This window comes from Prionailurus bengalensis, chromosome A1, assembly GCF_016509475.1.
Source record: "Prionailurus bengalensis isolate Pbe53 chromosome A1, Fcat_Pben_1.1_paternal_pri, whole genome shotgun sequence".
NCBI classification, from domain to species: Eukaryota; Metazoa; Chordata; class Mammalia; order Carnivora; family Felidae; genus Prionailurus; species Prionailurus bengalensis.
In genome coordinates, this window is record NC_057343.1 from 105,175,876 (window position 1) to 105,199,732 (window position 23,857).

Consider the following 23,857-nt stretch of genomic DNA (forward strand, 5'->3'; position numbering starts at 1 on the left):
GTCACCAAAAGTAATTACGTTATTAAGGAAATTTATAGTTTTTTTAAGTATCAGTCACTTAGCTGCAGGAACTTATTAAGCTGTTTTACTCCTCCCATACCCTTTTAGTCATCAGAATTTTTGTGATAAAGGTTTTTTATTATTTCTTAAACTATAAATTGTGAACCACTGCAACCAGTGATTAGGCTGAATATGAATTTATATCCAGGTTATAAATTCCTAAAAACATGTTTCATTAGAATTACTAGGCCAGTCTTAACTCTGGTAGATTAAATAGCCTCTGCAATAAAGCTCTGTTTACGTCTATTAAGGATTTTTTTTTTTTTTTTTGGTGCAAAACAATTCAGTTTTAATGCATTCTCTTAAGAAGCAAAAGAAAACAGTTCCTGATATACATGCCACTGCAAAGCAGTAAACCAGTGTTGCATGGTAATGTGACAAACACATTTCTTTTCTACAGGAATTTTTTTTTTCCTCTTATAAACTCTCTTTCCCCAAACCACGACTGTAATTATTTCACAAAATGTAGTTTGCCATTCCCGAAGAGTCAAACACTCCTTTCCTCCCTCACCCAAATCACAAGTTCAGGCTGAATACAGAATGAAAATAGAACTTGAGAGGCAGTCTTTGTTTGTAGCATGTTGTTCCTACTAAGGGTTGCCCCCTACCCACACTCCACCCTAGTGATCCAAATGAAGTGACTTAAGCGTACATATTATGTTTTAACAGATGGGCCGGCTGGCGGCTGCTGGGCTGTAAAACAGGAACTCGGAATCTGCACCGAGTGGTATTGAACTAAATGCTCGTAAAGTTCATGGACATACACTGACCCAGACAGACCACGCAGATTCAGACATGCACACACACACACACACACACACACGCACACACACACACACTGATCATACACTCCATAGATCAGAGGGTCCATCCCTCCACCCAGGGCAAGTTCAAGGCTGTTTCCCCCTCCATATATTTCTATCTCATTCACCCATCAATTTTACACACACACGCACATCTACATATGCATATTCAAGCATGAACAGTTATATATCTCAACGTTTTGGTATATTTTCAAAGACAATTTTTCCCCCAAATTGTGATTCCAAGTCTCTAGTACACTCCGGAAGCTCTCATTCACATCAAATAAGAATGACAAGAAAATATTACATTTAATTCTATTTGGTCCACACATAATATAAAGGACATGTATGCACCTGCCCTCAGAAAAACCAGCTGCTTTTAACCCTTATCATTAAAATAGAGAAAAAATATCCCACACTGGGTCACAAACGAAGTGTCAAATTTAACCTTGAATCCTCTGTTGTCAGTTCCTGTCACAACTTCATCGCTTAAAACACACACAACCGACCAGCCTGGTGGTCCCTTTCACGGTTTCGTCTTGGATTCTCCCAGGCTCCCTGCACTGGGACAGACAGCAGCTCCCCGCCTGGTCCTAACGAAGTCTTTCCGACACACCTTGCAGGTGATGTGGAGGTCCGAGCACCTCTTGAGGGACGCGGATACAAGTGTTAATAGAAAGTAATTACTTTACCAAAGTTTAATATCCATGCTGTCAATTCCTTTCAGTAATTGCAAAGCACTGAAGCCCCTGTTACAGAACCTAGATGGTCGCTTAAGTTCTCTGACCGCTCAAGACCCACCCCGAACACGATGGTCCCTGGTTCAGGCTACGGATAGGACACTGTCGCGCCGCACCGCCTCTGGCGCTGGTTAATTTTTCAGAAACCCGTCCGCAAGCCATCTAGGAACTGTTGCCCGTACACGACAGGGCACCGAGGCCGCCCCCAGCGCGCGTGTCGTCGCCGCAGAGGGCCAAGGGACGCGTCCCCAGGCCCCACCTAATGATGGCAATTACAACATGCCAAGTTCGTGAGAACGCAGAGCCGCGTCCCGGACCGAGTTGCGACTCTCCGAAACAAGTTCGGGAGTGGGGATACTAGCAAGGAGTAAATCCCGCCTGGCCCTGACCTCCCCACAGCCGCCAAGCTAGGACCGACGCACCGACGCCCGCCAGGACCCGTCCAGTCCCCCGCTCGCCGAACAGCGCCAAGAGGAGCCGCTCGCCTTGCGCGCGGCCACTCACCCTCCTCGCCGAGTCCCGATCACAAACCGACGCCCCTGCAGAGGGTCCTGAATCCCAAGTTGCCCCGAACCGGCGACCGTTCTGGCCCTAGCGGACCCGGCACACTGGTTCGGGAAGGCACCTCCGAGGGAGCACGACAAGCCCGGCGGGCGCCCCGGCTCAGCAGCCGCCCGAACGCGTTGACAATTCGTGGACCAGCTTAGCGAATGAGGCGGACCGCGGAGCTGAGGCTACCCGGCTCTGGAGGGAGGCGGGGCCGCGCGGCGGGCGGGGCGGAGCCAGCCCTGGGCCAGCCCGGCGGGGCGGGGCGCCTTCCGCGCGTGACTGGCGGAGCCCGCAGCCAATTGCGGCGACTCCGGGAATCCGGGCGGCCGCGGGCAGTGCCGAGCGCCCGGCTCCGCCCCGCTGCCGCCGTCCAATCGCCTGCGGCTGAGGGCTGGCTCTGAGACGCGCTGGCGGCGGGGAAGTTGGCTGCGGTGGGGTGACTGGGCTGGGGGCTGGTGCTGTCGGGGTAGCTGCCCCGCGACCTGGGTGCCTCGGGAGGGAAGTGGCGGCCCCGGGAGGCCCCTGCCTTAGAGAGGTCTGGGGCCGTCCAGAGCCCCAAGAGCCGCAGCGTGTCGGCGCGCTGTGAAGCGAGAAGCCCAGCCGCAGCGCGGACCGTCTCCGGATTGACAACGCCCACACCTGGTGTCCGCGGGAGGCGCCCAACTTGGCGTCCCCAAAGGAGCCCCAGCGAGGAAACCGAGACCCAAAGAGGGTGAGTCCCGGGCCGCCTCACCCAGTCACCTTTGGAGGCCCGGGCCCGGAACTGGGAGCTCCGGGCTCCCTGGAAAAGGTTCTGGTTGCGGTTTGGTGGTTATCTTCAAAACAAAACTCCGACTCTGCAGGCCTCCTGGAAAGTTCATTACACGTCCCCTCCTCAGCCGTGCTTTCATACCAACAGCAGCAGCAAGAAGGAAGCCTACCGGCGCCTAGGCCCCCTTCCCGGCCCAAAGTGCCTAAGGCGCTTGGGCAGAGCCCGGGGGCTAAAGGGAGGCTCGGACGCTAGACGGCGCCGGAGGCCTCGATACCCAACCTAGGGTCGGGCTGCTCTGTCGGGGGACCTCGTAGCATGGCTCCTGCTGCTGTTGTTCCTTGGGTCCGCCAGAGGGCCAGGGCCGCCCAATCCTCGCGAGCAGGAACGCCTCCAAGCGAGCCACAAGTGCCCACAATGCACGCTGTCGTCCCCTGCTCCTTCGGATGTTCCTAGACCAAGCTCAGAGACCTCCCTAGCGGCGGGCACCGGAGGATCCTGAGCTTTCTGGTCGGTCGCAGCTCAGTAGCCCCTCTGAGTAGGTTCTGTGGGCTCTGCCCTTCCTGGCCGGCCCGGTCACTTCTGCTCCTTTTGTTGGCAGGGATGCCCTTCACCCTGTGTTTAAGCCCTTACCTTGGCTGAAGTATACACATACACGGAGCTGTAGGTATAGAGTCAAAAAGCAACGGGGTTGGGTGTTGCTTTCCAGGCTGAGGCCTAGAATGTTAGCAAGCTGTAGACCCATAGCTTTGGGTGCTGAGCGGCCAATGGGTGCCTGGAACTGCACCTGGCATAGGTAGGCACTCAAACCGTGTTAGTAAAATGAACTTACGCGTAGTAGGGAAAGGGTCAACCCTGACACCTTCATCATTGACCATTGGCTCCCTCAGATTCACAAGTCCTGAAGGTTTTAGTTTCTTGTGCGTGAGGGAGTATGGACTATTACAGGTGTTATTTTGGTAGCTGCTTGACCCTCCTGATGAGGATCATTGGCGAGAAGGAAGGCAAAAGGCCTGTAGCTGGAAAGGAATTGAAATGGCCACTCCAGCAGGGAAGGCTACAGCTCTGAGGTGGGCTCTCTGGCCTGGTTTGAGTTTCAACTTGTGTCTATTCAGCTCCCTGTCTCAGCCAGGAAAGGTCCCTAAGACAGGTTGTCAAGCAAGAAAATCAGGCTCTGGACAGTCCTTAGTAGGCCTTAAAAACCGATTTGGATTGCAGAAATTACTCATTTAGTGAATCAAAGGACTGGTGTAGCCAAGGGAGTCCAGCCCATTCCATGGTAAGCAGTTGTTTACCATACTGCTGACTGGCTTGAGAGAATGGCCTTTGCCCACAAGGAATGAGCTGTAGACCAACTGAATGGAATATACACCAGATCTCTGCCTAGGTTGGGGTTGGAAGATAAGGGGAAAAGTATATTTCCTTGGATTCCTTACCCCACCCCACCCCCAACTCCTGTCTATAACTAGAGGAAAAGTTTGCCAACAGTGTTTATCATGTTAACACCCTGTGAAGGTTTTTCACAGATGCTAGTGAGTATTTTAAAAATCACCTTGGTAATAGGAGCTAAACATTGGCTGTTGACTGTACATGCTATAGTATTTGTGTTAGATGATGAAACAAGGAAATAGGAAGTTTCTTTTTAGGAAATAAGAACTAGATGGGTGACTTCCATTTCCTGATTTCCAGGGTTTTCCATCTCTTTGTTCCATACAGACATAATTGCCATGGGGTTTCGGACAAGTAATGAAAGGGCGGGCCTACGCCAGCCTACCACATCTTGTTCTGTGTCCTTCACCTTGACCACACCTCCTCCCCTCGACTCCATCTTGTTCTGTGTCCTTCACCTTGACCACACCTCCTCCCCTTGAGTAAACCCTCCCTCACCTGCCGGACCCTTCCCCAGGACCCCTCCCCAGCCAATGGCTGAGGCCATAGCCATTACCTCACCAACTGCCCGCAGGCCCCAATAAAACCTTTGTCCTTTTGAAACTCGCTCTCTTTCCCTGGTATCTCACCGCTGCGTCGGTGCAGGTAGGGGATTGAGCTCGAGCTAGCTCGAATAAAGGCTCTTTGCTTTTGCATCGGACTCGGCTCCCTAGTGGTCTTTGGGGATCACGAATTCTGGGCATAACAGTAACTGGTTTTATTTTCCTTTATGGAGTGGATGGCATTTAGAGACAGCACTTCTAGACTACATTCGTATTTCCATACCATCTTCTGTTGTAATTGGTGTTTGATAGGAGTTTGTTACTCTGGCACAGACTTAATCCTTTGGCTGTCGTTCTCCCAGTGATCTCTTGAGTTTGGGCTGTCCCCGTATTCTACAAGGGAAAAAAAATGAGATTTACTTGCATAAGAACTCATTGTAGTCCTATCTGTATGAAATAAACAGAAAACCAGGGAAATCTAGACACAGAAGACACTTGCTTAGTACTAACCTATTTCAGTGAAGACAATTCCTTTCCTTCAAAAGGATGAAGAAGTTTGTGGAATGGCTTGGGAATGAGAAGACTGAGTTGAGGCCATGGAAGCTGGGCTGGTCCTTTTGTGGATGGTGAGCAAATTTCCCTTCAGGCACTGTCACCCATCTCTGACACTGAAACAACATTTTGGAGCCTTGTAAATTTCAGCAGGATGTGACTGATAGGAGCCCTGGGTTCTAATCTGAGCTGTGAGTGCTCCTGGCAGTCACTTAACCTCTGTTTACCCCTGCTTCCTCTCCATAAAACAGCAGTGGCAGAATTGACCCACTCTGTTTAGCTGCTTAAGGGGGACACTGTGACAGCGGTTAAAAAGCACTGCCAGTTCATGCCATTTATAGCAGTAGCGATTGTTGAAAAGGAGAACAAAATGATGTTGAAATAGGAAAACAGTGTGGTCTGAACAGTTCCTCTCTACACTTGGAATTTCTCTTCATTTTAATCTCGTTAGATTATTGTCCTTTTATTCCATAAATGGAAATGACGGAAAAGGGTCCTCACAGTCCTTGTTCTTTGATTACCTTGTTCTTTGATTGTCCTTGTTCTTTGTTTTGGGAGCTTTGCTCAACTGAATAGTGTTTTCCCCTATTTTCCGTTTCCACCACCTCTCTCATCATGTATTCACTTTGAAAATTATTCAGAAATTGAACAGGCTGAGCTAAAGACCTTAGCAAAGAAATGCAATCAGAAGCAGCAGATTCTAATACCAGCCCTGCCATAGGTTCGTTCTAGGACTACAGGCAAGCCATTAACCTGAGTTTTCCAACTACAAAACAGCAATCCTTCTGATTAATTTCACAGAAAGAAGAGATAACTCATGATAAGGTACTCTGAAATATTAATTCCCCTAGAGAGGACAAGATATCTTGTAGGTGATTTTGCAAACTCAAGTATGGTGTTAGTTTGTCCACAACTAGGAGCTATTTTTGTAACAGAGAGATTGCTCTGGCACAAGGTCTGCAGCCAGGGTGATACCACCCACAAAACAATGATATCTCATGTGTTTAAATGATATTGCAGGCACCCCCTGTCAAAGTTCTATTGCCTCAGGTCCAACCAAGGAAAAATGTGATAACAGAAATGTGTGGGAAAGGGAAGCCTCTGTTGTACACAAACTTGGGATTTCCTCATGCATGCCCTGGAAAAAAATCTACACTGAACTTGTTAAAAATGGATGCCACCAAGTGAGGACAACTCTGATGAAAGGCTAGAATGATCTAAGGAAGATGGCCTGGTACATAAAACTACACACATTGGTCAGAAGGCCACCAGAAGAGATTAAAAAATACCGTTAATTTTAAAACTTCGGAATGAGTAACACTGAGGAATTTGGAAAGGGAGGGTCATGTACTCAAGAAGGAAAAACAGACTCCTAACCTAAGTTAAAAATAAGAACAGCAGGGTGTTCTGAGAAACAGGACAAACAATATGGGCTGAAGAAACATGATCGACTGAAGGTTTTATTTCCTTTCCGTTGCTTCTTAACTTTGAGACCTCGGACAAGGTGCTTAGCTTCTCTGAGATAATTGGGGTGGCAGTGAAGAATGTTGAGTTTTTTCTGCTTAGCTTATTATGAATCTCAAGCAAGAATCTCTGTGTAACTCTTAGCACAGGGCTGGGCTCATACTGGTCCTTCTGCTGATAATAACAATGCCTCATATTTATTGACACTCACTATATGTCCTGTGCTGTTCCATACTTTTCCATCTAATTACTCACTTGATGCTCACAATCAGCCCCTAACGTTGCCACTGTCTTTCCTTCCTCAGAGTTGCTATCTATGTGGAAGGACTGTTCTAAGATTTATATTCTTCTATGGACTAAAAGTCAGCAGCCTCTTTTAGTAATAGTATTTGCAACTAGCATTGCCTGTTTTCCTACGGAAAGGGCTAATCCAGTCTTGCCTGGTACCTCAATTAGGCTGCATTGAGCACTTGGTAACATACAATAAAGCGAGTGACAGCTTCTGAATTCAGGACAAAAATGGCCACAGAAAACAAATGGTGCTTCAAAACTCCAAACCACTTCCAGGTCTATGACTATAACCTCCTCAGTTTGGGCTTCCAGACAGTGTGCTCATCATCTGGATTTGGGGTTTAATGAAAGTTAGTTCCCTTGAGGCAGCAATGTGGGAACAGTAACTGGCTAAAGAAGGAGAAGAATGGATTATCCTTAAGAAATGAATTGTATCATTAGTTATTATGAGTGCCCCAAATTATGACAGATTCATGTGTAAGTATGCCAGGGAAAAGTAGCCGTGAGCTATAATACACACAATCGTTTATTACCCAAGAGAATTTAGGTGCTAATGTGGATGGTTTTGCATCTGTGAGATTCTGAAACCCACAAAGGATTCCAAGATATAAAGCCAAATAAACCATAATACAGAGGGAAATGATTTTGATTATGTAACATTTATATATAGCATTTCATTTTACATTTTCAAATTGCTTTTCAGTCATTGGTTTATTCTTCATAGCACACCTGGGGAGTATATCCATGCTGTTATCCTCTGTTCACAGCTGAGGCGACTGAGACTGAAGGCAAAGTGTTTTGTCCAAGCGCACAACAGGGGCAGGGTGAGAAATCATGTATTTATTCAATCACGGGTCTATTCAGCACCTCTCCTTGGCAAGGTACCACAGTGTGTGGCGTATAGCGATGGGTACTGCATGCGTGGTCCCCGACGTGCAGGGAGTCTGCTGGGGCAGTAAGCGTTTTGTGGATGGTGTCTCCAGGAGTGCTCTAGCCAGCAAGGACCAGGGTTTAGAGGAGGAGAAGGTGAGTCCCCTCACATTCCCGGAGACAGTGGGATTTGAGACCCTTGAGAGATGGGTAGAATTTTGGCAAAGAGAAGCTGAGGGTGGTGTGAATGCCAGAGCAAGGAAGGTGGGCACATTCAAGGTGTATTGGAGAATGTTTGACCACAGCAGGACGTTTGTCAAAAAAGGGCTGGTGAGGAGAAAGCAGATTTTCCAGCACACTGAATGCCCAGCTAAATATATAGATTTTAGCCTGTGGGCAATGAGAGCTCGACTCCTCTCTGACTTCTTCCATTCCCTCATTATTCTAACACGCACTGAGTGCTAATATACACTTAGTCTCCAGATGTTTTCTCATACACTGGCTTTTCTAACCTTCACAGCATTCCAACGAGATACATATTATTTTTCCTCCTTCAGTGGATGAGAAAACTAATGCATTTGGAAATTCAGACTTGCCCACCATTATGGAGCTCATAACTGACAGATGTGGAATTTGGAAGTAGGACTTTTGACTTCCTCATAGGTGTTTGTGGGAAGAAGGGTGCAGATTCTGGACATTGTATTCACAATGCTCATCTAATAATATGCCCTCCACCCTGGCTCAATGTCTTTCCAGAAAGGAAAAGTAAATGGAAGAAAAATAAAATTAATTTCTTAGCATGTAATTTATTTTATTTCTAAAGTCAGCTGCAGGTCAGTAAGAAAGACAAAGACAAATTGTGCTCTACGATTGATAACAAATGTCTGCATTTTGATAACTTTAGTGTTGTCAGTATCTTTAATATATTCGGATCTCAGCTTAGTGTTTCCACTAAGCCAGAATCTCTCTCTGGAGTTGGTCAATTCGGTCCCTAATCCTTTCCCCTTAGCATGCAACCTAACCCGTTTATTGTAGTGCCCTATGAGGTCTCCATCTCAGCTTGAATTTCGCCCATTAAGAAATAGCTTTTTCTCTTCAGATACAGGCTACTAATTAGCATTTTTACTGTTTAATCATCTGGGCTAAAATACAAGTGAGAGAAGTATTATTGTTAATCCAAAAATGCTTAGAAAGGAAACCGATTGCTTATTTAAATCTTCCTATAAAGAAATAAAGAGATGCCCTCAAGGGGTGGGTGAGATGAGAAAACTTAGGTGACATAAAAATTAAAACTGAAAATTTTAACATTTGTAAAATAGGGCACTTCTTATTGATCTGGTATTATGGAAGAGTGGGTTTTTTCGTTTTGTTTTTTGTTTGGTAAATTCCTGTCCGTGACCAGTCAGAGAAGTTTTCCTCTAGAGCAAATACCTAAATACCTGCAACAAATGACAGGCCACTGTTGACCCTATATGTGAAGAAAAACAGGAAACCACTAAAACGGAATATTTCAAAATCCTAAATCTAATGCGTAACATTCTCCTTGTCTCTCAACCCTCTAGTGCCTTGTTTGGCTTTGCCCGGATTGTATTTTATGACCCGGGTTATAGAGAGATCCACAAATAAGTGGTTAAGTGTTTTTCCATGTTTTTTTTTGTTTGTTTGTTTGTTTCTTAAAGAAGTTGAAAGAAAGTAAAGTTAACATGTAAGGATCATTAAATTTCATCTAAGATCTTAAGGATTCTATGTGAAAGATAAAACAAGCACTGGACCAGAAAACTGTATCTGATTTCTCTTCTCTCTTAAAATGCCATACCTTTTTCCTGTGCTTTGTAGGAGAGCAATGGGCTGGGACAAGATGGTCTCTGTTTCACTGAGGAAAGTGATAAAACTAATCCATGTTGTCTTGGCTTCTAGATCTGCAAAGCAGGGATGCTTACCTTGAGATACAGAGAAAACAGAACTTTGAAAGACTCAGAGGAAATCATACAACTGATTGTAACCATTTGCATCTCTTTACAGAGGAAAAATCCACAATACATACATCTGGGGACTTTCCATATTGATGGAAGAAAGTGTTCAGGATACCTAAGTGAATCCCATTGAAGGCATGTATTAGCATTAATTTCTCCTAACTATTAAAACTGAAGCTAACGTGGGTTCTTTCTCAAGACGTGCAGCAAAAATGCTGAAACTCTCAAAGATGATTGAGGCCAAAACATGCCAGAATTAACCTTGTTTAAAAAACAAAAACTATGCGCAGTAGATAACTTTCCCAACCAATAAGACTGAGGCTCTTTTCACAGGAGCTTCTGAATTCTGAACAAGGTCTAATGGGATATTGCAGGGAGCAAAATACTGTGTGAGAAGTTAATGACATTTCATCTTGATGTCTGGTGAAGGCCAATTTAGGATGCGTCTGGAAACAGGCATGTCAGCTGACTAAACCCTGGGAGTCTTTGTGGGGAGGTTGTTGGTCTTGTCCTGGGTAAAGGACCCAAGGTCATTGAGTTATAGCATCTCAAGGTACTTTTCATGGCCTCTGCAGTAATCACTACAGTATTATCCTCAGGTATAAGTACTCAGTAAATATTTGTTTGATAGAATTTAATTGTTAGCAGGTTCTGAGCTTAACCAAAGCAGACAACTGCCCTTGGAAATACAACCAATCTCTCAGAAGTCCAAAGAGAAAAGAGCATAGTCAAGGTCGAGTGTCCCCAGAAAGGTCATGCTTGCTTAGAATTCATAGCTCAAATCAGCTGTGGTGGGCATGAGGGCACTAATTCTTATTCAGAGTCAAAGAAACTATTCACTTGCAAATGCATTGGAATATGTAATTGGACGTGGCCCCTGGCCCCTGAAAGTTTTGTGGCCTTTTCAAAGCAAAATGGAAAAAGGGAAAACTATGGCTGTTTTCTGACTCCCTTTTCCAAGAACCTGAAAATATATTACAAATGAGTTCTTAGTTGTGGGTCACCATCCTTGCAAGACCTGTCTTTGGTTCCAAGGTTAGAAACTCTTCCTCTGCCTCCCGTTCTCACCGATCCCCAACTTGAGCTAGGTCTCAAAGTCTCATTTTGACCATATATTCTTTCAGCCACGTGGGGGAGGATGAGAAGAGGTTAAATATAGCCATGGAAAAAACAACCAGCAGACTAGAAAGCACCTTCAGGCTTAACATCAACAGTGAGTATGTAGCATCAGCTTACAATCTTGTGTGAACACGCATGAATTTTTTCTAAGAATGTTTTTCAGAAGAGTGTGTTTTTTAGATACAATCTCTAAATTGCATTATGAATGATAAATGAGAAGGTTAACAAACTATACTTCAGGGCTGTTTTACATATTTGCTGCAATGATTAGCTCTATCTTTGTGAGTATAGATTATGTCACTTTATTAGTCTTGCTGGAAAGGGAGAACCACTGTACTTTGGTGTTGGGAAAGTATCTTTGAGATGATGACGAAGATTGCAGGAAAGGCTTGGGTTTATTTTGGAATTTGTTTCATTTTAAAAGACTGTGACTAGGTCTTCATACCTGTCTAATAAGCATGCATGTAACATTTTTGTTTGCTGAGTGCCTTTCAGCCCCCATTAGTCTCCACAATACCCCTTGAGGGTGGGTCAGTATTACTGCCAACAGTTTACATTTGAGGAAGTTTAAGACACAAAGGGATTATGTGATTTGTACAAGGTCACCCAGCATGCAAGCCTAGCTAAGAAAAAATGACTGCAAAGCTCTTTCCAAATAAAAAGTGCCTTATAAATGTTAGGTAGTATTAATGGGCATGATCCCAGGATGAGTAAAATACTCTCTAGGAGTCAAGTGCTCATACATACTTTATATGATTAATTCTTTTAACCTCAGGGCAACTTTTGATATAGGAATTCTTGAAATTGGCTATGCATCGGAAGCATCTTTATAGCTTTTAGAACCTGGATCCCTACCCAAGCTTAGAATCATACTCTGGGAGGCGGGACCCAAATAATTTGTATCTTGTAAAGCTCCACAGGGGATTCTGATGGTCAGCCAGGGTGGAGAACCACTGTCCTAGACAGACGATAATAATAAACTCAGACAAGCCAAGAGCAACAAGAAAACACCGTGGAGTCCATTTAGGAGAAAAAGTCTAGCATCTTCCAGGCTTGTGTTTACCTACTTTGCCACTATTATTAACAAAGGAACTGCTTCCATGAAAAAAATCAACTGTAGGATCCATGTGTGGAGTTCCAGGAAATAGAGCCAAGATTAAACTTTATTTAAGAACCACCTGTGTTTGTTATAATTTACTGGGTAAACTTATGGGGACTCTCCTTGTGTTATTACTGCTTCCACTCTAATATTTTTATTTGGAGTACCTTGTATTATAATCGACAGTAAAAACCTCTGATATCTGCCCATTTATCCATCTTTCAAACATTTATTGAATACTTGGCATATGAGATTACGGAATGAAAATAATGTTCTTTGTCCACAGGAGTTTATCATCAAGTGATAAAACAGACCCAGGCCAAACAAACGGAAACCCTCTAGTACTAAGCCATACATACTAAATGACAGTCAAAGTCTACATGAGGCATTATAATTGCTAAAATGTTGTAACAACCCAAATGTCATTGATTTAAAAAATAAATACAACATAGTGTATCCATACGTCGGACTGTTAACAATAAAATGGAATGAAGTACTGATGTGTGCTAAAACACGGATGAACTCTGGAAAAAATGTGTAAAATGAGAAAAGCCAGTCACAAAGAACCACGTATTGTAGGATTCCAGTTACACAAAGCTTTGTGAATAGGCAAACCTATAAGAGATAGAAAGTAGATTAGGATTGCGTAGGGCGGGGGGAGGACAAATGGGAAGGCACTCTTAATGGGTACAGGATTCCTTTTTGGGGTGATTAAAATGTTCTAAAATTGTGATGACTGCACAAGTCTGTACTAAAAAACATCACATTGTACACTTTACATGGGTGGATTGTATGGTATGTGACTCATATCTCAATAAACCATATATACACATATCTATGGTGCTTTATGAGCTTGGAGGAGACAGTGATTGATTTGGGTTGGAAGAAAGGGTGGAAAATTTCCTGGAGGAAGCTGCAATTGAATTGAAACAGAAGGGTGATTTTGTAAGATGGAAGGCTCCAAGATGCGAAATGATGGTTTTTTAATGCAAGGGTAATTTATCTGGAATCAGTAGGAATTAGGATACATGAATGATACACTATATAGAGGCTAGATGCAGGGCTTTTACTATGATGCTGAATTCTCTCGTTTGGTCTTCATTTCTGTGGGCATTGGAGAGCCATGATGGGTTTGTGAGTGATCCGATTTGGCCTGTGATTTGGAAGGATAATTGGAGGTGATGATAAGATGGATGGGAGATGGGGTGGGAGGCCAGTGAGCAGGGGAGACCATTTAGGAGACTGGGCTTTTGCAGTACATAGGTAAGAGACGATAAATCCTTGAACTATGGCGGCAATAGCAGTGAGCACTGAAACAAGGAGACCGATTATAGGAAATGCTTAAGAAGTCAAATCTTAAAACTTGGTGGTGTTGGGGAGTAGGTAAGAAGACACAAGATACATACAACACTTATTTTATTTTATTTTATTTTATTTTATTTTATTTTATTTTTTCTTTTCTTTTCTTTTCTTTTTTTTTTTAAGTTTATTTATTTACTTGGTGGCGGGGGGGGGGGGGGGGGGGAGGAGCAGAGAGAGAGGGAGAGATAGAATCTGAGGCAGGCTCCGTGCTGTCAGCAGAGGGGCTCAAACTCATGAATTGTGAGATCATGACCTGAGCCAAAACCAAGAGTCAGACACTTAACCAACCGAGCCACCGAGGCGCCCCTATTCTGTTCTGTTTTTTGAGAGAGAGCATGTGCCCATAAGCACACCTGTGCAAGCATGGGGGAAGGGCAGAGAGAGGGAGAGAGAGAATCTTAAGCAGGGTCCATACTGTCAGAACAGAGCTGGGATGCAGGGCTCAATGTCAAGACCGTGAGATCATGACCTGCACTGAAATCAAGAGCTGGACATTTAACCGACTGAGCCACCAAAGCTTCCAGTATTTTAGACCACACCAGGGCCTGGGTACTCTTTTATTAAGTGACTTAGAATCATAATGCAAAAACTATTGTTAACACCAAGCAGATAAATTGTAGCTCTTTAACAACTTGTCAACAAGGGTTTGATTACAGAGCCTCCAATTTCTTAACAAAGAAATATATACTTTGAATAAAAGGATGGATTGAAGAGAGAAATGCTAACCATTTTTTAAGCTCTTTGGAATCAGACCTTCCCTTGTTGGAAAGAAGCACTCCTTTATGGCCTACTCTGAATGACTAAGTATTTGCCTCTCGCTCAGATAGCTTCCCTAGAAACCCTTACTTTGGTGTGAGCAACTTAGATTTACTGCCAGGGCAACACCTCTCATCCAACGCCCACGCTGCCTCTTGGCTTGGTGCTCACCAGCAGGTGTTCATAAGCAGCATTTTGTTTTGCTTCTAATAAGAGCACAGTCTCAGAAAAGCATGGGCCGAATGTACCACACATTAGAACTTTCGCTTACAAGTGTTCACAAAGGGGAGATCTGAAACTGTGGGAGTCTTTAGGATCAGGAATACAAAGACTGCCTTTTCCCTTAATCATGCCAGGCCACACCTGTGTTTTCCATAAGAAGGAGGGGTAGCCAGATCCTGGGCAAGGTCAAATAGAGACAGTCTTTCCCATTGCGTGGCAGTGCATTCCCTGAGAATCTGTCATGGCCTTCTCCATGGGCTCTGGAAGGTGTTGGCAATGACGTTGCCTGCTGCTAGCCGAGTTTGGGAATAGCATCCCTGACAAGTGCCGTATGTGAGTTTAACCAAGCAGGAAACACCATTTAGAACACCACTTGCTGAGATGTGGCTCTTTTCTGTGCCTGTCAGTGAACAATGACTACAACAAACCCTGTTCAATCACAGTTGTTAGCAGAGCTAATTACAGCCGTCTCGGGTGGGAGCAATCCCAACAGATGCCTCTAAGGGACTTCCGTCACAGGTTCAAACATTGGCTTTGCAGGTAAGCAATGGAAACAGGCCCCTTGGGGGGCCTTTAAACAACAGTTCTCTGCAACTCTGAACATGGATCCGTCTTCACTCTACAGTTGGCAAGGGATCGTTTCAAAAGAGAACCGCCACCAAAAACGAAGGAGGAAAGGGACGTTTAAAGCCAGTAGGGTAAATGTTTTGGATTAAATGAGAGCAGAACTGGGTATTATTCCTTGGGCCGTCTTTGAGTCACTGCATGATTTGATGGAGGTCACTTCCCCTTTCTGGGCCTCACTGTTCTCATCTCAGAAATAAAGATAATAATACTGGCTCTACTTATATCACAGATTGCTGAAAGAATAAAATAAAACAGTTAAAAAAAATAAAAGTTGGGGAAAAATAGAAAATGCCATACAACTCTAGGTAGTGTAACTGTTATTCCCCTTCTCCTGTTCTACATTTTACTCACAAGTGATGAAAGGGAATAAGAAAAAAAAAATCTGTGCTATTGCAGAATCTTAGACTTTAGTTTCCTTTTTTTTTTTTTTACATTTATTTATTTTTGAGAGAGAGAAGGAGTGTGAGTGCAGGAGGGGCAGAGAGAGAGGAAGACATGATCTGAAGCAGGCTCTGCACTGTGAGCACAGAGCCCAATGTGGGGCTTGAACTTACGAACCATGAGATCATGGACTGAGCTGAAATCAAGAGTCGGCTGCTTAACCAATTGAGCCACCCAGACGCCCCTCAGACTTTAGTTTCTGATGCCTCTGAGTGGCACTATGGTTTGCTCATCTTCAGATTTGCCTCGGAAACTCATCTTTAGTTTGAGGGGTTGGAGAAGACCCTGAGAATCTCAAGAGACCAAAACGCTGCACCCATCTAGTCTCATCTAAACTTCACTTGCTGCAGCCCGTCTTAAAGGCCTCCTCTCTCCATTTCCTGAGACACCTGATTTGGAAGGATGTCAGCCCTGCATGAGTCCCATAGTCAAACTGGGGCTCAAGAGGATACCTCCAGGACAGAACTGAAAAATTTTAAGGTGTGCTGAATCTGTCTTAATCTGGGTCTCTAACTATACTCTTGCTCCTGCTAAAAATCTCAGCATACTTCTAACCAAGCAAGGCATGTCTACTTATCTGATGGTGCTGTCAGTGATAGAAAAGGATCATATTACGGACTTGGCAGAGAAGAAAAGGTTTATTTCCAGTGGTTGAAGATGTATCTTTTCCAGATAGGCAAAACCAGTCAGAACACTAAAAAATACCAATAGAAAGTGATCATGTTTTGTGAGCAGGAGAAACCATTCTTGACTTCACAACAATAAGGAACATTTATAAGGATCCCAAATCCATGGTTTAAAAAAAAAAAAAAATGACAACAGGGTGCCCGCGGGATTATCAGACTCTTGCTTGCCCCCTTAGGGTGAGGCAACATCTCCATTTAAATGAACTCCTTACATTCAGTGTTTCAGTTTCCTCCTTTCCCTTTTCTCCTCCCAATCATTATCTTTGTTTCAATGTTCAGCATAACGAAAAAGTCTAAGTAGGGAATTGCACATAATTGTAGGCTCTCTGCACCATTGGCAAAGTGATGCTTCTTCTTCCGTATTTGTAATTATCTGTTCTACTCTTACTTACTCCTGGAAAATGTATGGAGAATGACAGCAGTATCCTTTATTTCTCTTGAAGGCATTCTTGGGTCTCACTTGGTGTATAGGTTATAGAACATACCAAGAAATGTAATAATTGCATTTTTATGTAATCACACATATACAAATAGAAAATACCATTTTATTAATTTTTTAAAAAAAATTTTTTTCAACGTTTATTTATTTTTGGGACAGAGAGAGACAGAGCATGAATGGGGGAGGGGCAGAGAGAGGGGGAGACACAGAATCGGAAGCAGGCTCCAGGCTCTGAGCCATCAGCCCAGAGCCTGACGCGGGGCTCGAACTCACGGACCGCGAGATGGTGACCTGGCTGAAGTCGGACGCTTAACCGACTGTGCCACCCAGGCGCCCCTAAATTTTTTTTTTAATGTTTATTTTTGAGGGAGAGAGAGACAGAGAGTGAGCAGGGGAGGGGCAGAGAGCGGGAGACACAGAATCCAAAATGGGTTCCAGGCTCTGAGCTGTCAGCACAGAGCCCAACGCGGGGCTCGAACTCACGAATCACGAGATCGTGACCTGAGCCAAAGTCGGGCGCTTAACACACTGAGCCACCCAGGCGTCTCTAGAAAATACCATTTTAAATGAATCGAGCAAAAGGGGGAAATAGATAATTATGTTTTAGCTATTACAGTTACTTGGTAAAGAGGTTTAAAGAAAAAGATAAAATCCTTTGGTAACTCAAAGACTGTGATCACCCTGGACATGTTGCACCTGCCAGCTGGGAAGTTGTTTTATGCTAGTAGGTGAGAACTCCATTGCTTCTTTTGCCCTTGCAACCTTTTCTTTATTAAGGGCTTAGAGAAATGTGACATTGCTAAAAACTCTAACTTGAAAATGCTTCACAGAGCAGGATCCTTGCCAAATTTAAGAATCTTGCTAGTTTGCAAGATGAGAGCTGTCATGCAGAACAAAAGGCTGATACTAGAAGTCAGCAATCACAATGGGAATAAATCCCACAATCTGATTTCTGAATGTCTCAATCTCCTTCAACCTTAAAAGAGTGATGCTGGCCTTACTTTGGGATGACTTTACAAAGAGAACATAGGGGGAGGTGGAGTTAAATCCTGAAACTTAGCTCCTCTGGCAGTTCCTTCCCAACTTCTAACAGCTCTTTTTTACCAGGTCATGAATAGATGCCCGTTTTCGCTTCTTAGCATTACATTCCTAACAAAAAAACATATGACACTGCCTCACTTGCCTGGCCGAGGAATAAGGGAGTTTCTCAGCTGACTCAGGTCACGATATCACGATTTGTGGGATTGCACCCCATATTGGGCTCTATGCAGATGACAGTGAGGAGCCTGCTTGGGATTCTCTCTCTCCCTTGTATCTTTGCACCGCCCCCCCCAATAAATAAATAAACTTAAAAAAAAAAAAGACGACTTGGGATCATTGCTGGGGGTCTTCTGTGCAATACAGCGCTGCAGTAAAGCCTATCAGGGTTTCCCAGTGGAGTTGGATTGTGTTGTTGAATTGTGAGTAGCACAATTAACTTGTATCCTCTCTCTTTCTTAGTGTTTCCAAATTATTAAGAAAAGCTTCAATTAATATTAGCCCTACCTTATTTCTAAGGGTGAAAGCTTTCCATCAGGAATAGTTCAAATATAACATTTTGGCATGAAGAAAGGATGCCTTTGCCACTCAGTGTGGGCCTTTGGCTGGATTCTTCCTATTGTGTCCAATCTTTTGGCTGGTGCTGCTCCTATGAGCTTTTCTTCTCCATGTTTTGTGTGATTTTAATGTTTCTCCCTTCTCCTGAAGCTTTATTCCTTCTATCCTTCATAACTCCAAAGGACTTTGGCTTTGGTGGTCATTCTTTTTGAACGTGAGAGGGGAGGTAAAATGCTGAACATCAGCGTCTAAATGAAAGACCGGCTAGATGAGACCATTGTCTGTTGGCTGTGCCTCACTGTTCATGGATTCCTGTTTAATAGAGAGATAGAAGATCTGTGTCCGGTGCAGGACTCTGGGTCCCAGTGTCAAAATATTTTGGTCTCTGTGGTGAACAAGAGCCCTGGGTCTGGTATGTGCATCTGTGGATGGGGATGGGTTGCCATGGTCTACTCTCCAGTATCAGAGTCACTCTCGAAGCCGCTGAACTACTGCCTAAATGCTTAGCTCTTCTAAGATAAGCTAAAAGTTATGGTACTTTCACAAATGGCTTGCCATTTTCGAGTATTGAGCTAATCGGTTAATCAACTCTTCAGCTCTTCTGATGCTTTTTGTTCTCTCTCTCTCTTAATTGTCCTCTTTAAGCAAAATATGTTTGAAAACTTGTGGAAAGAGACACTCTACAGCCTTTTCTGCACCTTCCACTTCCCATCCTACTGCAAATTTCTTTCAGGCTATATCTTCTTCCTTTTCCCTACCAACATTTCTCTTAATAAGATTGAGTCATCATTTGTATTAGTTTCTTATTGCTGCTGCAACAAATTACCACAAACTTGGTGGTGTAGAACAATAAAAGTTTATTCTTTTATAGTTTAGTTCCGTAGGGCAGAAGAAGCCCTAAATCACTTTCACCGGGCTGAAGTCAAGATGTTGGCAACACATGTTCCTTCTGAAGGCTCTAGGGGAGAATCTGTTTGTCTTTTCTAGCTTCTGGAGGCCACTTGCGTTCCTTGGCTCATGACCCTTTCTTGTATCATCCCAGCCTCTTGCTTCTTTTGTCATATCTCATACTTCATCTTCTGTAGTAGCTCTGTCTCCCTCTTGCAGGGACACTCGTGGTTAGATTTAGGACCCACCTGCCATAATCCAGGGTAGCTTCCCTATCTTAAGATCCTTAATGGCATCTGCAAAGACCCTTTGTATATAAGGTAACATTCATAGGTTCTAGGGAATTAGGGCCTGGATACCTTTGGGGGGGCGTTATTCAGCCTAACACAGCACTGATATACTAATTTTCAAGTCCATTGTCATCTTCTTGTAATTCCTCATCCTAGCTCTTTTGACATTAGATACTGTCACCTAGTCTGGGGAAAATTCCCTTTTCTGACTGTCAAGAAATGGCTCTTCTCCATTGATGAGATAACTTTGTTGCTTATCTCTCCCTTTAGAATGCAAGCCCCTGAGTAGGACCCTTGGCTGTCCATCTGCTGCTCTGTCCTCACTGCATAGAATAGAGCGTGGTATTATCATATAATCAAAGGCAGCAAAGAATACAAATTAGATGACCTTTCCCCACTCGTCTTACTCTTTTTCTTCTCCTGGTTTTTCCTCTGTCCATATGGTCAAGTTTGGTATTTCCCTGGGCTTAGTCCTAGCTCACTTTTCTCTGCCCATGCTAGATGGATGCAGTTCCGGCCATATTATGGGGACTCTCGGATCTGCACCTCCAGCCCAAACCTCTGATTTGAACTTCCAACTTTAATCTTTACTGGATATCCCACAGGCATGGCAAATTCACCTTGTCCCACCTTTCCCATCCACCAAGCACAACCAAAAACTAACCTCCCTTCCTTTTATGCTCTCTGTCTCAAAGAAAAGTACGTGCTAGGATTTACCCAGTAGCCACAGCAAGAAGGCTGGCGGTCATCTCAGACTTCATGCTGTCTTCTACTCTCTCTCCCCCACACCTCTCCAGTCAGTCATGAAGATTTGTCAACCTCTCTCTGAAATGCGTCTTGATACCTCTTTCTGTCTAACTCCCATTGCCCTGGTTCAAGTCCTCATTACTCCCATGAGTAGGACATAAATCAACTTAGAAACTGTTCCTCTTGACTTCTCTTGAATATGATGGAGTGACATGCTCTCAAACCTGCTGCGTGATCGATCATTACCAGTCATCCTTTCAGTCTCTGCTGAGTGGGCAGTGACTGATTTGCTCACCACCTCACCTTGGCTCCCCGAGCTGACTGGATCAAGGATGGGCACGTGATCCAAGGGTGGCTTCGGCGATAGTCCCAGCCAGCCGACACGACTTGGGTGGCTGCTAGTAAATAACAAGCCGAGTAAAATCCCTCTTTTGGGATTTCAGAATAACGAAGCTGGAGACTCAGACCCCTGTATTGCTGAACACAAGGATCAGCAGAAATGATGGGCACGGGCAAGCTGCAGTGATGAGAAAGCAGATACTGTGAGGAAGGAGGGGAGCTGGTGAGTCAGGAGGGGAAAGAAAGAGGCTGAGGCACCATGTCAACGGTGCTGCCTCCGTTTCTGCGGCTCTCCAAGACTATTTCCTGCAGCCGGGCCCCACTGTGATTCTTGTTGTCAGATTTCCATGAGTTGCTGCATTATTATCAACAAACAGAACAACCCTAGTCTGAGTGAGCCCCTGCTTCCTGCAATAAATTGGCCAAAAGGATGTTTTCCAGTAAGCCCTTTTAATGTTGTATGAGACATCTGGAGAAAGCAACACTGTAACCAAGAGCAGCAATTGTTTATTCCACTCCTTTTTATTTCCTTTTATTGTTTAAATGTTTATTTTGAGAGAGAAAGTGAGAGAGAAAGTGAGAGAGAAAGTGAGAGAGAGAGAGAGAGAGAGAGAGGCAGAGAGAGAATCCCAAGCAGGCTCCATGCTGTCAGCACAGAGCCCAGTGCAGCGCTTGAACTCACAAACCGTGGGATCATGACTTAAGCTGAAGTTAGATGCCTAACTGACTGAGCCACCCAGGTGCCCCCCACTCCTTTTTAAAGCATTAGCTTAGGAAAAAAAAAGTTTATATTGGTATTTACTTTGGAAGTGGGAGAATATTATGATGAGCTTCTTGAGTCAAAATTAGTCTTTATGTAAAAACAAATTGATGCCTGCAAACATAATTTCAGAAAGGAAAAGTATGAAAACAACTATAATAATTACTGAACATTGTCTAATACTTATCAACAGGGGGATAATCAAACTACCTATTAGATGCTGTGTTTCTAGATATCTACCTTTCTATTTTTCAGCTAGTGGAACAGAGGGTTTACTAAAGCCCTCCAGGATTCTTAGTCACATGACCACATTCCTGTCTCAAATGTGAATTAATAAGTAGATTGACAGAATATCTATAGGTAAAAAAACAACATTAGGCACATATAATCAATACTCTGAATGTGGAATACAATCAGAAAGCATCTTTATTTATGTCTCCCGCTATCCTTATAAAATGTATTCAGTGGTGGGATTTCTTACTCTGTTCAGGATAAAAAATAAAAACTGTAGTAAGTGTCAGGATTCTTCCGAGTATTCTCAGCCAGCAGAAAGTCCTGTGGTCACTTTATTTTTATTTTTATTGTTTTAAATATTTACTTATTTTTGGGAGAGCGCCAGTTGGGGAGGGGCAGAGAGAAAGGGACAGAAGATCCGAAGAGGGCTCCCTGCTGACAGGCTGACAGCTGTGAGCCCAGTGTAGGGCTCGAACTCTCGAACTCACGAACTCACGAGTTCACGACCTGAGCTGAAGTTGGACACTCAGCTGCTCAACCAGCTGAGCCACCCAGGTGCCCCACCGTGTCCACTTTAAACTGTGGTTAATGTGTCTGTTGCTATGTCAAAAATCAAAAGTTAGAACTTGCTTTAAAGTTGTCTTACCTGCAGGGTAGTGTGAAGCCATGTGCTGGTGGGAAGCTGTGGAAGGGGAAGGCCTTCTTTCCTTGCTCCTGGAAGCTCTGGTTCTTGTAGAACTGGGATGGGGAAAGGCAGAAAACGTGGTCAGGGGCAGGAGTGTTGTCACTGAGTGGTGAAGTTGTGAGCTGGCTTCCAGCCTCCCAGGCCTGGTAGACATTTACAGTAGACATTTCACAGGGGCCTTTGCGGGGTTTTGGGAGATGTTTCACCTGCAGTTCCCTTGATTTCGGCACATGCACTCTCCATCTCAATAGCTGCTTGCTTCCTCAGCCCCAAGGAGCCTAGGGTTCTATCCCTGCTTCTCTTCTGAGGCTCCCCCAGCCTGCCCTCTGTCACATTGGGCCCACATCTGATCTATTCTTCTGGGGAAGCTCAGAGCGATGGCAGGTCTACACTCCGCAGTCAGAGCGGCTTGCTAGTTCATCTCTCACGTGACTTGCCAGCAGGGCGTTAGACCGCTGCGTTCTTTCTCCCTACTACCTTGGGACACACATCAGGCTTTCTGACGAGTCCCCCGCACGTCCCTTTCTCTTGACATTAGGTGACTGCAACCTTTTACTTTAGTGAGAAGTGAAAGAACACTTTACTTAAAAAAGAAAAAAATCCTCCAGATATCCTGTCTTGTCAGTTTCCAGCAGTGTTTATGTGATGCAGTAACTCCTTTGGAATGTAACATCTACTGTTTTCATGGTGTGTCAGCCAACACTTTAACACCCTGAAAGTATACGGGTTTTTATTTACTTGTTTGAAATTCTTTTTTTTTTAATTAATGTTTTTTATTTATTTTGACAGAGAGGTAGAGAGAGAATCCCAAGCAGGCTCCTTGCTGCCAGCAAAAAGCCAGATGTAGGGCTTGATCTCACCAACTGTGAGATCATGACCTGATCTGAAATCAAGAGTCAGATGCCTAACCAATTGAGCCACCCAGGCGCCCCTACTTGTTTGAAAATCTAATGTCAGAAATGTGTTGTTTGGATGAAGCCTCTGTACTTCCTGTACACCTATAACCAGATGCTTATACTTAGGCAGGAAGTGCTCCGAAAGAACAAACTCCCAGGGTCTCTGGCCAGGCCATGGATTCTCTTTTAGCTCAGCAGACTCTAAACTCTCGGAACTTCTCTCACTGGTGACCCAGGAGAAGGATCAGCAACCCTAGGACACAGAGGACACATAGCTCTCAGGATGTCTGCAGCCACACAAATGGGCCGTCTTACCTATGGCCCCCTTCCTCATTGGCCTTGAAGATGTGAATGTCCCACAGGGTTGCTGGAGAGTACTGCTGAGCTTAGCATGCTTGAGGACAATAAGGACCAAGGAGGATGGGATAGAGAGGCCAGATACCCCTGAAGGATCCTGAACCCAAAGGGCTTACTGTGGATGAGGGCAAGAAGTAAAGGAGGACATGGTTACAAGGGGGAAAAACCACATTACCTGAGGTCCCTCGCAGTGTAGACCCCAAATCTATTTGGCTGCATGTTCTTTACTCCAGGCACACAAAACCACCTGCAACTTTCTAAACATGCCATGCCCTTGCATATTCTTATTTTCCACATGCTGTTCCTTCAAATGGAACATGCTCCTTATTCCCA

General features: G+C 44.3%; 1 protein-coding gene and 2 long non-coding RNA genes across 3 annotated transcripts in view; 2 read left to right on the forward strand and 1 right to left on the reverse strand.

Moving 5' to 3' along the window:
- MARCHF3 (membrane associated ring-CH-type finger 3) overlaps positions 1-2,338 on the reverse strand; it is a 149,097-nt gene extending 146,759 nt beyond the window's left edge. The window contains exon 1 of the mRNA XM_043586695.1: positions 2,108-2,338. The gene's annotated coding sequence lies outside the window, so the exon portion shown is untranslated. The remainder of the gene's footprint in view (positions 1-2,107) is intronic.
- A 206-nt stretch (positions 2,339-2,544) lies between these two features.
- On the forward strand, positions 2,545-10,122 carry LOC122486959. The gene is made up of 3 exons (XR_006298283.1): positions 2,545-2,864; positions 5,377-5,457; positions 10,031-10,122. It is a non-coding gene; the product is annotated as an uncharacterized LOC122486959 (long non-coding RNA).
- A 981-nt stretch (positions 10,123-11,103) lies between these two features.
- Positions 11,104-12,695, forward strand: LOC122486960. Its single transcript, XR_006298284.1, has 2 exons — positions 11,104-11,194; positions 12,486-12,695. It is a non-coding gene; the product is annotated as an uncharacterized LOC122486960 (long non-coding RNA).
- The last annotated feature ends 11,162 nt before the right edge of the window (positions 12,696-23,857 follow it).